Here is a 13,827-nt window from a genome sequence, read left to right on the forward strand (position 1 = left end):
ATGTGCCTTGTAGTGAGGGGTGAGAAGTTGCATTTGACCCATGCTGGCTTACACAAGATCCAGGTCAGTGGGTGAGGAAAGCCTGACTGCAGAAGGGAATTGAGAGTGGGAGGAGAGGACATGGAAGCCATGAATAAGGACCATTCCATGCTAGAGAACAAAGAAATGGAAGAGGGAAACATGGCCATAAAACTTCAGGCTTTCCCTTTCCTTATGCTCCCTTGTGGACCCCAAGCGTGGTTGCAGAAAATTGTCAAGTTTCATGTATAAGGCACATTTGAGTCCATCTTTTTCTTTTTTCAGCTGGCAGCTCATCTCGTCCCTCTAAATCCAGGCCCTTGCCACTGTTCTCTGTTCCTGGCATTGGTGCTGCCCACCTGTGACACTCACACACTAACAGTGACCAGCATCCACCAGTGACAGCCCTGGAGCATCTGCTTCTGTCTCTGTCTTTCCATCATTGCTGCCTACAGCTTCTTAGCACCAGCAGGTACTTGCATTGTATATGCCTATTGTGCTCTTTGGCTATAGGAAAATGAGTGTTTCGCCTACTATTCCGTGTCTTATGTCCAATATTTCAGGTTATGTTGTGGGGCAGTGAGAGAGAGAGAGAGAGAGAGAGAGAGAGAAAACGAAGGAGAGAGAAACAGGAAAGGGGCAGCATATTAAATTAGAAAATGTGGCTGGATACAGGTGGGGAGTATGACTTACTTCTTGGCGTCTGGCTGGTATATTAAGTCTTGGCTCTATCAGAGCCCTGAGAGCTGAAAATTACTTGTTGGCCTTTGTAAATTTAGCAAATCAAATCAATTAAAAATATTAGTTGAAATGTTTGTATTTTGAGGCAAACAGTTTCATCTCTTGTTTGATTCAGCAGAGACCCTGAGTCCTTTTCATATGGTATGTAAATCTTTAATTTCTGAAAAGGAGAAAACATGTATTTATATGAAATAATCTTTGGCTCGATCAAGGTAATCCTTATTTGTCTGGATAACCTCTCCTGAGTTTTTAACCCCCTCTGTTCTTGGAAATCAAGTCCTGTAAGGAAGAATTTCAGAACAAATTAACTCAGATGTCTAATTTTGCTCCCCCTCTCTCCTCCCATTTCTTTCCTCTCCAGAAAACATTCTTAGTTGATAATTCCAAGTCTAAGGCAGAAAACGGAGAGGATTTTCACCTATGCTCATGCTGATCTCATCCATAGGAGAAATTCGGTTGTGAGGTGAATCGGTCTCTAGTAACTTAAAATCAAGTGAGTACAGCAAATCATATTCTCTTAGGGGCACTGGGAAAACCATTCAAGGTGGTTCTTGCTCACTGAGGAACTTGCTGAGTCCAGAATTTGAAGGTGGAGGATGTTATACTTGTTCCCCTCATACTGTGATTTATAAAACATCTCTTAGGTCTCTTGCTCCGAAGTTTGTCATTTTTTTTGGGGGGGGTGTCATTAGTTATAAATTTGCCCTACTTGACCCAGGAGTGCTCTGAGAAGTTAAGAGACCTAAGCTAGGGGTGCCTGGGTGCCTCAGTGGGTTAAGCCTCTGCCTTTGGCTCAGGTCATGGTCTCGGGGTCCTGGGATTGAGCCCCGCATTAGGCTCTCTGCTCAGCAGGAAGCTGCTTCCCTCTCTCTCTCTGCCTGCCTCTCTGTTTACTTGTGATCTCTCTCTCTGTCAAATAAATAAATAAAATCTTTAAAATCAATAATATCTTTTTAAAAAATCTTTAAATAAAATCTTAAGAAAAAAAAAGAGCAACCTGTACCTTATCATCAGTTAAAATTTGAAGTCTTTAAATTTTGTAAATGGCAATGATGCTTGTCATTTTGATTGTACTCTTTGGGAAAAGAGCGCAATAGAAGGAATCAGGTTTTCCAACTGCAGGTTAAGCTGTAAACTCAGCTAATATTTTCAAGTTATATTCGTTCTTTTAGGGCTATCTGATAAAGTAGTAGTTTAGCCTACTCATCAAAACAAATAAACATCTACAGAATGGGCACTGGGTGACAGAAGCAAAGCTGCAGGTTTTTTTGCTCTTTAGAAACACCAGTTCAACCTTGATCTCTCTTTAGGGGAAACACTTTTCCTTGCTTTGGAATGATCATCCATCATATTACAGGCAGCTGTACAATAGTCTTTTTTCGAATATGAAATGTGCAAGTGAAATGTAACTTTCATCTGCATCCCTGGTATACCAGTAGCTTAAATTTAAAAACTGGCATGTCCAAGGGAGAAATACACATCAGGCATGTATACTACAAAGACAAATGAGCCAACATAGAACAGAGGCTCCAGGCCCCTGCAACTGTAGGCTCATGCACCTTGGATTTAGTGGTGAGTCAGGTTCCTCTTTCAGTCCTATAGGAGGACCTGGAGAATATTGCCCCAAGCCCAATAGAAGACAGTCACTCTTACTGTACAGGGAAAAAAAAAAAAAACACCAAACCCAACCCTGTAATTTAACATGCTTCTGAGGTTTTTAATAAGCAATGCAACTTCACAAATGGATGATAACCAAATAAGAAAGCACTACTCTCATTTCAGACTTGAAGAAACTTGAACCAGTCTGGCCAGTTTCTAATTATAATGTGTGTTGTAATTAGACGAGTGATTTATCAGAACATTACTTAATCCGAGTTTCGGTTCAGAGGCTTAGAAGGGAAATTTTGCTAGTCTTTGGATGACTGACTTCATTTTCCTTGCTGAATTTCATTTAAGTTCTGGGTCCAGATGGAGAAAATAATGTTCTTATTCTTTCCTTTCCAAGCAAATGATTTGTAAGGGAAATGCTACATTTGACTTTGCTAGAAATCAAACCCGTTGGCAATGAAGGTCATGTGGTTCAGTTTAGTTCCCTGACATTTGCTCTGTTTTGGGCCTTTGTGTTTGGTGACTCGGTGAGAATTCAGACTTACCCTACACCTCATTTTTAGTGACTCATTTTATTGAATACTCATGACAATTTTCTATTTCTTTTTTTAATATAAAGGTATTTTCTATTTAGTATCATGAAGGCAGGTGAATATTTTATGCTAAATACCACCTTGAAGACAGAAAAGAAGATGGAAAACTATAATAAAGTTAGATAATTGGTGTAGGGACAGTATTTAATCTAAGGCTTGAAACTTTTTCCAGCTTGTATTGTGTCTATGATATGAATGATTACTTTGTGGAATTCTTGAGGGCATTTCCAGGCATTTTATCAAGGTTGGTGAATTGATTTGTCAGCCCTCTTAGCATATTTGGGATGTGGGCAGTACACAGTCTGTAAGAATGGGCAGGAAGGTGCTGTGACACAGGACTGAGACTTCCAAGTCTCACTAACAGGATCATAAAATCAGAGCTCTTAAAATAAAGGCTTCTTACCCCACCATCATTAAGATTAGCCCTATTTTCAAGTTAAAAATATAAAAGGGTCTTATTAGCAAACCAAAGTGGAAATTAGGAGCTCATGTGTCCTAAATTAAATTAATTCTAACTGAATCTTACTGTAACAGGAATGTAATATAGAATCTCCAAACATAACTCCACATGCAAATTTCATTCTATGGTAAGAGATTATTTTAAGGTAATCTCAGTGAGACTATATAATAATATTAAAATGTAAAACACAACTGGAAAGTGATATGATTAAATTACAAGAATTAAATAGCACACATTTTTGCAATTATAACGGGAAATCATATGCTAGCTTGCTATAGGACCCATCCAAAGTCCAATCACTGGAGAGTCTTCTGGTGAAGAGAATTGCCCAAATCATTTTTCCAAGCTTTCTCTGTAACTCTCTTGGTAGATCTTTCTTTTCATATAGAATGAATGCATTTGCTGGATGACAGCCAAACTCGAAAAATACCAAAAAAGTGTAAGACACAGACACTGCCCTCTTGCAGTTTATATTCTAGTTGGAGAGAGAAGACCTCTGCAGAAGAAGCATTTGAAGTGACATGTGATTGGATGTCTGAATCAGTCTTATAGGGACTAGGAGACTATGGGGGCAGTGTGATTGGAGTGTTTGGGGAAATTAGGATTTATTGGATGGATAAGATCTGAAGAAGGGGAGAAAAGATAGATGGAATGTGTATATGGCATACGTAAAAGTGAGAATAAGGGAAGAAGCTTAGAATGTATTTATTCAGTAATTATTTCTTGAGTGCCTACTAGAAAAATGGTGGTAAATATAATGAGGTCTTGACTCTCATGAAACTTCCATTCCATATGTGTTGAGGAAGACAATAAAAAGAAAAAAGTAAACAATATATTTCTAGATTGTGAATATGCAATTGAGAAAATAAACAGGCAAGGTAATAAAGTCAGGGAGGCAGGGGTGGGGGTATATTCAGTGTTTCTCAAACTTTAATGTTGATATGAATCCCCTGGAGGTCTCATTAAAATTTAGATTGAGTCAGAAAGTCTAGGGAGGGTCCAGGAGTCTGTATTTTCAAAAATATCCCAGGTGTTGCCAATGCAACACACAAATCCCACTTTGAGTAGCTTTAAAGATTTTTTATTTATTTATTTGACAGAGAGAGATCACAAGTAGGCAGAGAGGCAGGCAGAGAGAGAGATAGGAGGAAGCAGGCTCCCTGCTGAGCAGAGAGCCCTATGCGGGACTTGATCCTAGGACCCTGAGATCATGACCTGAGCCGAAGGCAGCGGCTTTACCCACTGAGCCACCCAGGCACCCCTTTGAGTAGCTTTAGATGGAAAAAAATTGGGCTTCTGCTCTGGGAAGATCTAGGTTAAAAGAACAAAAGACTAAAGACAGGATTATAATGATCCAAGCTTGCCCTGATGAGCACCTTGTCGATGGAAAGGAAGGAGTGAGTGGGAGAAAGAGGACTTTGTGAGAGTTTGTTTATATGTGGTGAAGAAGGTGGATGGTCTTAGGAATGGTGGGACATTCCAAAATTCCAGCAGGCACCCAAACACACATGGCTGGCCTTTCAAGTGAAAGTTCTCCCCAGGAGTTAAAGATTTTTAATTCCTAAAAGTTTAAGATGTGTAAATAAGGAATTCCTTTCAGTGCACAGGAATGAAGACAGAAGAGAAACATAATTAAGACTGTGCTTCAGGGAGGATTTACAACCTACAGAAGGAAGAAGAAGGGCACATATGGGTGGGAAGGGGTTGGTGAGAAATTTAGAACGTCAGAAAGCTGTCAGGAGTAGTGCATGGCCAGTGTGGGCACTGTATGCTGTGTGATGTGGGGGTTTTGACCACTGTCACTGTCATTGCAAACAGGCTGATTTTGAAGGCAGGTCTTTAACTCTCACACTGCTTGCGCAACCCCGTCCCCCGCCACCGCCGCTTCCCCCAAGCCATGTAGTCAAGCACTTCCATCTGAGAAGTGCCTTCCAACTCAGAGAGGAAGGGGAGCAGGAAGAAAAGGATTATGACTAGGAAGAGGCCAAGTTTGGGACTACAGTCCCAGAAACCCATGGTTCTCCCCAGGGTACACTAATATGCCCCCTAGAGGAGGCAAAGGGAGAGAAAGTTTGTCTTTACCCATATTTTACAGAAAAGAAAGGCTGAGTCCCAAAGAAGCTCAGTATGTTCTGAGAGAAAATTACATCTGTTAGCAGTAAGCTTAGAATGAGGACTCAAGCTTTTTTCACTTTCAGAGTGGTGATCTTTTTATTGCAATTAAAGTAAATAGAGACAAGTGTTAAATATAGAGGGTATATATAGCATACCTTGTCTCTGAGTCGATGGGAGGCTTAGATTTTGCATTCATTGACATTAGTTTCTAGTCTTTCTGGATTCAGGACATAAGGTGACATTTTATGTTTACTGTCTTCTGCATGTTAGGAATATGAGAAAACCTTCAGTGAATGTTTTGAGCAGCTCCACATTGAAATACTAGATGGCAGTCTAATACTACCTTTGGTATTTAGAATTACTGGGTCTCAAAATGGCATTTTAACTGAAAATTTTAAGAGATATTTTTAAATGAATAATTTCAAGAGAAAGCTGTACCGAAATAAATAAATGGTGTACAATACATTTGTAAATTACCTTTCGCCAGCCATATTTTTAATTACTAAATAAACATGCAATTGAATGAGATACTAAAAACTTAAGACCTAACCAAAAATAAACAAAGGACATTAACAGATATTTCATGGGAGGAGAAATACATGTGGTCATTGAACATATATACAACACCTAATCTCGAATAAGAAAGAAAATTCAAACTAAGTGTGAATGAACATTTTTATTTCCCCTCAATTTGATAGAATTATTTTCAAAAGTTCTATCCTGAAGAAAAATTAGAGATGTGGTCAAAGACTTATGTATAAGCATCTTCTTTGATGTTTTATCTATGATAATCTAAAGATATTAATACTTAGAAGATGGTATTTCTTAAAATGGAATATTACACATTCTTAATTTATAGGACTTTCTATTTTAGTTAGCCTGTACCAAAATTATATTAATTATGGCAAATCGTTGTAAAAATGCAGGCATATAAAGTCTCAGACATTGCAGACAGGAAGTATAAGTTACCGCCTTATTGGAAGGACAGAATTTCTTGGGTGGTTTTGGGGTCTTTGGAAGCATTGATCAGGTCTAAATATGTATAATGAGGTCATGCCTGGGTTGATGGTGAAGGAATGGAATCATAACCAAATGGAGGGCTCATAGCCCCACTCAGTAGCAGCTGGTTACCTCACATGAACCAGTGTCAAAGGAAGGAAATCCAGTTTCCTCCCTTCAGACACTTCCCCAGAATCACAGGTATGCCGTATCTGGGGCCTTAATACCACCTCACTGCTGTCTTCAGCTCATAGAGTTCCCCGTGGGAACTAAGAAAAAAGGAATTTAGCAAATTAGGGAAAAAACCCTCAAATCTCCCTCCTGAGTGATTATTAAAATATCATCATTTGCAAATATTTTGCCTTTAATTTCTTTCTTAACACATTCTTTCTAATGCAGGTTGTTGTGTTTTTTGTTTTTTTGTCAAAAACAAGAAATAATAATTGCTTGGTTTGCTGTTCACTTTATATAATAATATGGAATAAATAAGACTAAAGAAAAATCAATAGCATTGTTTGGCCCAAAAGGTTGCTTGTTGCATTCTGCTAGAAATATATGAATTGAGTGTTCAATTTATTCACTTAATTTATTGATTCAATTACTCGTTGCCCTTATTGTGGAAATAGTAGATAAAAATGAGGGAAACCTTTGGAAAATGGTCTTACATCTTGGCAACTGTGAGGAATATGGAATATATAGAGTCTAGTCTGGGAATCCAGTACTCAATAAGAATTTTTAAAAAAAAATCCACTGTCACATAGTAAAAAAAAAAAAGAATTTTTTAAAGCCCTTAATTTTTGGATGAACGTATTTTAAAAATAAGAGCCAATATGGTCCCAAATTAAAAACATAATCATAATCTAAGCATAATCAAAATTCTGGTACTTTCATTTCATAAGCCTGAAATATAACTTGCTGAAAACCTGGTTGGGTCGTAAATTCTACAATGTCTCTGCTCTCAGTAATTTGTATTTTTTTTTCTGTGAATAACAGAAAAGCTCATTAATAGCATTTTTCTAGGTTCTGTCCTTTGACAAGCAAACAGACTGTGAGACCTGTAAGTTCTTAAAATTTTATCATGATTAGAAAAACACATCATTAACCATGAGAAGATTTTTCTGTATCACTGAGATTATTTAGGCACATCCTTTTCCAGGCATCCAGCCTGCCAACGAGGTCCTACTCTTTGTGTAACACAACAATGCTGCTGACCTCTTATGATCATTTCCATGGAGAATCATATAATATTCCATGGGGGAAGAGACAGGGGCAATTGTCCCCCTGAGTTCTCTCATTTCACAGATGAGCTTGCACATTTGAGTAGTTTTCCAGTATGGGTCAAAACCTGCTCTAATGAGACTGATAAAACAACAGATTTTGTTACAATGGAACACAAAGGAAGCTTATAATACTATTCATTATTTTTAAAATGTGCATCCTTGAAACAAATGTTTAGTCTCCCTCTTATTTGTACAATTAGTAAGTTCAGGTAGTGGGAGAAGAAAAGTGGATTTTGGCAAATGCACAGTTTGAGGGTATCTGGGGCACTGGAAAGGGTGGATGTCTGTATCTCTTTTATAATTATGTTTTAGTGCAATTTCAGATCATCTTATAAAAATGTTCATGTTTTATAAGGGTTGCAGTATCTCTCACTTCTTTGTTTGAATTTACTTACTTATGTGATATTTATGTCCTGGGTTCCTATAGCATGAAGGGCCTGGCTTATCTGTTGTTTGGGGTTATTTATTGCCTATGATTCTACTTTTTTCAGAAAAGTCAGAGATGAGCCCCATTTGACTTTCTGGTATCTCACTAACTTCTGAAGCTGTGGGAGTCTGAAGAGACCCTCGATCAGCCCTCTCCTTTAATAGGTGAGAAAAACAAAGTCTGGGATGTGTTTGTCTGAGTCAATGGGAGAGGTAAAACAAGGACCATGGTCTCCTGCCCACCCCATGTGGAGTGAGTTTTCTACTACATCATTCTTGCATTGTAGATCCTTCTTTTTCTCAGCAGTTTAGTGACTATAAGAGTCATATTTCTCATAGAGAAAGGCCCACATGCTGGCAATCTGCCTCTGACTATAATTCTACTATGAGCACTCCCTGTCTTTTACCAAGCTGACTGAAACCTTACCCCAATCCGTTTGTCCTTCTGACCTCCTTCCTCATCTCTCTCTGGGCACTAAGAACTGTTGAATCTACTGGTGATGGTTAGTGATAGTTCCTCGTCACCAAACTTTTACCTGGAAAAGGTGTTCTAGAGGCTCTGCAAATGACCTACTGTGGAGATCAAAATGGAGACAGGCTACCTTCAGTGCATGAGGTATGGGTATAATGGTGGGGAACAGAGTCTCAGGATGCTTATTTCAAATTTTGGCTTTACCACTCGGGCAAGCTACTTATCTCTGTGTTTCACTTTCTCTATAAAAGAAGGATAATAGAAGTATCTCCTTAATAGGATTGTGATGAAGAGTCAATGAGTTAGTACATATAAAATATTTAGAATAGTGACTAATGCAGAGTAAGTGCTCAATTAATACTGACCAATATTATTATTATAGGTTTTCATATAGAAACAGGACCATATTTATTTTTGGTCAGGGTAGGAGTCCAAGGAATGACAGGGTTGTTTCTGAACACGATTTTCTGTGTTCCAGCTACAGTAGCCTTCTTTTAGTAACAGAGCAAGCTTTTTTTCCAACTTGCCTCAGGGCCTTTGCATATACCATTCCCTTTGATTCTAAGGTTTTTCTTTCTTCAACTTACATCATCTGGTTGGATTCTATTTGCCCTTCTTAGAACCATTTACTTTTTCAGGGGAAATGTCCATGACCCCCTAATACTTGACTATTTATTCTCATTGAACTTTTCTAATAGGAACATATTTGTAGCACTTATAACATAATTTTGTATGTATATGAGTGAATATTTGATCAAAGGTTATCTTCCCCACTAGACTGTAGACTGCATTAAGTAGCATAAGAATGTTGTCTGCTTTTGCAGACCACTGGCACCTTAGTACCTTTACAGTATGGAACACATGGAAGGTGTTCAGTAGCTCTTTTTAAAATGTATGAATGAATGAAAGAATAGAGATGGGCCTAAAAGAGTTTTGGCCCTGTGATCAAATTGGATGACAACTTGCATAGGTATTGGTCAGAGGGGTGGATGTCATGAGATGAACACCATCACTATGTTTTGTATAATTCGCCATAGGAAATCAGTCTCTAAAGACAAGTAGGTCTTCAAACCCACAAAGCCAGAAGGCGTCTCCCCTTCTTGTAAAAAGGAAAAATTAATTTCATAACGTTATAATATTGAATAGCTCACATGCAATGAAATACGTGATTTTAAGTGCACGTTTTAATAAGTTTTGATACATGAGGTTATAACCTCATGACCAACACAAATGCCTGAGCTACTTACGTCTATTCCTGCTGTCACTGTCTTAATCAGGCTGGTGTTATTCCTCTACTGGTCTTCCCACTGCCACTCTATTCTACCTGTATCCATTCTCCTCCTAAAGATATCCACATCCTAATCCTCATAGACTGTGACTTCGTTACCTTATGTGGCAAAAGGAACTTTGCAGATGTGATGAAGCAAAGGTGATTGAGATGGGACAATGAACCTAGATTATCTGGGTGGGCCCAGCATAATCAGTGTAGTGATAAGTGAAAGAGGCGGAGGGGGGGGAGATGGTCAGAGTCAGGGAAGGAAATGTGAGGGCAGAAGGGGATATGGTGGCCTTAAAGATCAAGACACCACAAGCCCAGGAACGTAGGCAGCCTCTGGAAGCTGGCAGAGGCAAAGAGTGGATTTTGCCCAGAGCCTCCAGAAGGAACACAGCCCTGCTGTCATGTTATTTTAGCCCCACCCATAAGACTCATTTCAGACTTCTGAGCTCCCAACTGTAAGGTAATAACTATATTGTTTTTAGCCTCTAAGTTTGTGGTCCTCCCTTCTTTCCTCCCTCCTATCCTTCCTTTCTTTTTTAAGATTTTAGAGAGAGAGAGAGAGAGAAAGAAAGCACAAAGGGGAAGGCAGAAGGAAAGAACGAGAGAATCTCAAGCTGTGGGGCTCAGTCTCACGACCCTAAGATCACCACCTGAACCCAAATCAGGAGTCAGTCACTTAACTGACTGAGTCACCCAAGTGGCCCCAGTTTGTGGTTATTTCTTACCGCAGCAGTAGGAAACGGTCTCTGCTTTAAATGCCATCTTTATAGGGACGCCTCCCCCCAGCAACCGCCTATAGTAGAACTCCTTACCGCTCGCTTGTCCCAGCTCTCTTTCCCACTCTTACCTCCTAGTTTCTGCTTCAGTCTCTCGTTTACTTCTTTCATAGGAAAACTCACCACTGGTAATCACCTTTTACTTATTCTTTGTCATCCTCACTAGAAAGTGAATGCTCTCTGAGGGCAGAGAAGCAGACACCCTGCGGAGCAGGGGGCCCATGGGGCTCGACCCCAGGATTCTGGGATCATGACCTGAGCTGAAGGAGACAACTTACCAGACTGAGTCACCTAGGCATCCCTAAAATTAACATTCTTAATGGGATAACTGGGTGGCTCAGTCATTTGGCCTCCTGACTCTTGATTTTAGCTTGGGGTCATGATCTCAGGGTCGTGAGATCTAGCCCCACATCGGCTCTGTACTCAGTGTGGCATCTGCTTGAGATTCTGTTTTTCTCTCTCCCTCTGGTCTCTCTCTCAAACAAATAAATCTTTAAAAAAATTAACATTCTTAATATGTGTTACATATCAGCAACTGAAAATAGAGCAAGATGCTGAAATAGTACTTTAGACCTTCCTGTGTTATTTGGCACAATGGAATTCTACCTTCAAGGACACGGCTTTTTCCCAAGAACACCCACTTTCTTGTTTAACAGCTAAAGCTACCTGTGAGGAAATCCATCAGGTAGGGCTTCTCAGTCATCGTCCACAAATTATTCCAAATGTCCGACAGAAAGGAAGTGTCCTCATGGTCGGGAAATGGAGCTTTTAGGACCTAGCCTCACATTCTGCCCAATCTCAGCTTGCTTGAATTTTTTTTGAATTTTTTTGAATTTGTCTTACAAATTCATGAGGATATTTTATTCTACTCCATAATTTGTCTGTATTTATTTCCATATAAAAATAGTGCTCTTCAGTCCAATTCCTCCGGTAAAATAGGTACACTATGCTTTCTCCGGAGGCTGTTTGTGCCCTTGAGGTACCAATATCCCCAGAGGCTCTGCTACTGCACTCTGAGCGCTTACGGGATCAGGACTGATGTCATGAGCCTTGGAGTTCTGAGGAATCGTTGTATGGCTGAGATGATGATTAGTTCAGCAATGAGCTGGGCAGTAGCTGGAAGAGAGGATGAGGTGGTTCTTCCAGCTGATATGGAGGTGGAGGGTGAGAACAAAAAACTGGATACAAATATAGAAATCAGCTTACCACTTATGTTTATTGCCAGGGCAAATCGATCGGTCAACCTTGTCTTTAGCCACCCTTCATTTCCTGGGTTCAGGCTGCCCTTTGAAATTGTGTGTGTGTGTTGGGGTGTCTGTGTGTGTGTGTGTGTGTGTGTGTGTGTGTGTTTGTATGTATGCCTGCACTCATGCTCATGTTTGTAGATACAGATTGCTTTAAAGTAACTCTTGTGGGACCCTGGGTGGCTCAGTGGGTTAACTGTCTGCCTTCGGCTCCGGTCATGATCCCAAGGTCCTGGAATCGAGCCCCATGTCGGACTCCTTGCTCAGCGGGGAGTGTGCGACTCCCTCTGTCCCTCAACACAGTTTGTGTGAGCTCTCTCGATCTCAAAAAAAAAAAAAAAAAAAAAAAAAAAAAAATCTTTCGGGAAGAAAAAGGCAATCCTTGGGATCAATTTGCCTATATAAAAGCTGGGGGTGGGGTGGGCAATGAAAAAACAGACTGTCCTTTTTCCAGACCGTTTTCTCCCTACCTCAAAACTATTTAAAGATAGGGTGGTCCATCCTCCTGATTTTGGTAACTGGCAATTTACATTCGCTGTAATTTTTAATCACATTTCAACCCTGCAAGGTAGAGATGGGTTATTACCATTTGGAAGATAAGCAAACTGAGTCTCAGAGAGGTTACCAGGTTCGCCCACAGTCTCTTCAGCCTGTAAGTGGCAGTCAGGATTAAGAGACTCCGGCTCTGTGCTATTCCCATCACATTTTTCTGCCTCTCTAGCAGGTTTAGAGGCGGTTTCGACTGGATGCTGCAATTTCTTTTGAGTACTTCCTATGTCCCAGGGACCAGGCTAGACTTATAAGAATATACAAAGATGAATCAAGACATGTTCCCTGCTGGCTCCCAGGCCAGAAACTTTTCCCTTCCCTGACATTCAAAGCAGCATGTAAGAAGGATAGTAACTATTAAATTACTTTCTCGGGGCAATTCATTGTGACTAGCCCAGAGTTAAACATTTCTTATTTAACATTAGCAGATGGTGAATGAGGCAACAATGTCTACGCTGGAAACTAAACAAAAGTAATAAAAAGAATTGGCACTTGAATAGAAAAGATGAACCACCATTCCTGCAGGTCTTTTGTCTCAATCATTCAGTAGAACGAAAAAAAATCACTTCATAAATCAGTCAAAGCTGGTCTCATTCTGCCATCCACAGAACATGGAATTACTTGCTTCGACTGATAAATGGATGTCTTTGCCAGAGCACTGTCACTGAGGCTTATATAACTTACAGTGCAATTATTACTTATGTCCTAGGAAGGACTTATTTATTTTAGCTTATATCATCTCTTCATTCTTGAAACATGTTTTTTATGTATTTGCTTTTGAAAACTGGAGTTGATGCCAGGATAAAAAGAAGCTTTTTTATTACTGTAACTGAAATATAATTTTGCAAGGGAGTGGTATGAGACAATGCGTTGATTCTTTGCGTTTTATCACCAGAGACCAGAGCCAATGGAAAGTATCAACTGCATTTTTGTAAAATTAGGGCTAATCTGAAATTTTAGTTGGAACCCCAGAAGTTCTGAAACCAGAGGGTGTGGAGTGGATTAGCCTTAAATTTGTTAGTATCCAGCAGATAGAGTGATATATTACATTTTAATTGTTAGGATCCAAAGAGGATAGGCACAATTTACCTACATGGGAAAACACACAAGTCCATACAATATGTATACACACAAACACAATACATATATACATGCACATATGCATACACAGGAAAACTTGTCCTCCCAAACAAATTCTCTTTTAATCTTCTTAAAATGGGTAAAAAGCTGAGTTTGGTTTTTGATCTGCGTATCCTGTAATCTTAAT

At 39.5% G+C, this 13,827-nt stretch overlaps 1 long non-coding RNA gene across 1 annotated transcript; it reads left to right on the forward strand.

Annotated features, from left to right (window-relative positions):
• The first annotated feature begins 312 nt into the window (after window positions 1-312).
• On the forward strand, window positions 313-8,384 carry LOC309844472. Its single transcript, XR_014300722.1, has 3 exons — window positions 313-490; window positions 1,121-1,252; window positions 8,306-8,384. It is a non-coding gene; the product is annotated as an uncharacterized lncRNA (long non-coding RNA).
• Window positions 8,385-13,827: the final 5,443 nt, after the last annotated feature.

The sequence above is a fragment of the Mustela nivalis genome, assembly GCF_964662115.1.
Source record: "Mustela nivalis genome assembly, chromosome: 11".
NCBI classification, from domain to species: Eukaryota; Metazoa; Chordata; class Mammalia; order Carnivora; family Mustelidae; genus Mustela; species Mustela nivalis.